Source organism: Galeopterus variegatus, unplaced genomic scaffold, assembly GCF_000696425.1.
Source record: "Galeopterus variegatus unplaced genomic scaffold, G_variegatus-3.0.2 Scaffold4352, whole genome shotgun sequence".
Taxonomy (NCBI): domain Eukaryota; kingdom Metazoa; phylum Chordata; class Mammalia; order Dermoptera; family Cynocephalidae; genus Galeopterus; species Galeopterus variegatus.
Window position 1 is genome coordinate 131857 of NW_007730463.1, and position 926 is coordinate 132782.

Genomic DNA, 926 nt, shown 5'->3' on the forward strand with positions numbered 1-926 from the left:
GTTATCATGAGGAAAAACAGTTCTCACTTTGGCATGATACCACCTGGCTCTCTCACCTGTACCGCTACCTTCTATTTATGAGAGAGGCAGCTATCCGCTGAATCTGACATTTAGTTGGTTGCTTTTTCCCATTTGTATTTAACTGCCTTTCTCCACACAGCTCTTCCCAGGCCTCCCCTAGTTCAGGCTACCACCATCTCTGCCCTAGACAACTAACAGCTTCCAACAGGTCCCACTTTGTCTCTTCTTGTCCCCATTCCCTCTGTCCCTCACCCAGTAGCTGGAGGAAGTGTCTCAAAATCCAAATCTGAGCATGCACCCTCCCCTGAAACCCTCCAAGGGCTCCACTGCTCCTAGGATCAAGCCCTGTCCCTTCCCTCCCAGCCTGTTACATGCGCCCCCAGCCCCACCCCTCCACATATATTCACAGCCCCCTCCCCACTTCTTTCCAGCAACTGTAACGAAGCAATTAATTAGGTAATTAGCTGAATAACATCGCATTCTCAAAGTAGAATGTAAACCCCATGAAGACAGGGAGAATATATTTCTGTTGTTCACCATATCATGTACCGAGTAGATATTTGTGCTCTGGTGATAAATGAATGAAGCGATTGTGATGTGGGCCTTTTAGCCACCAGAGGGCAGTATTGCAGCACAATTTGGCTGACGCCCCCCAGATAAAGGACTAAGCAAATGGGCAAGTGTGTGTTTATGTGAGCGGAAAGAACTCGGGCTGCTCCGGCTTGTTACAAGGCATTATGTCACCTCTTATTTTTGCAAATATAACATCACATCAAATAGCGGTTGGAGACTGGGAGAAATGTAATTGTATCACAAAGCTAATTCTTCCCACTAGATAAACTTAAACGGTGGTCACTTTTATGTACTGGGCCTAGAGGCTCTCCCAGCTGGTGACACATGCAAAC

At 47.0% G+C, this 926-nt stretch overlaps 1 protein-coding gene across 1 annotated transcript in view; it reads right to left on the minus strand.

Moving 5' to 3' along the window:
• Positions 1 to 926, minus strand: part of AFAP1L2 (actin filament associated protein 1-like 2) — a 44686-nt gene that overhangs the window by 8165 nt on the left and 35595 nt on the right. The window lies entirely within an intron of this gene.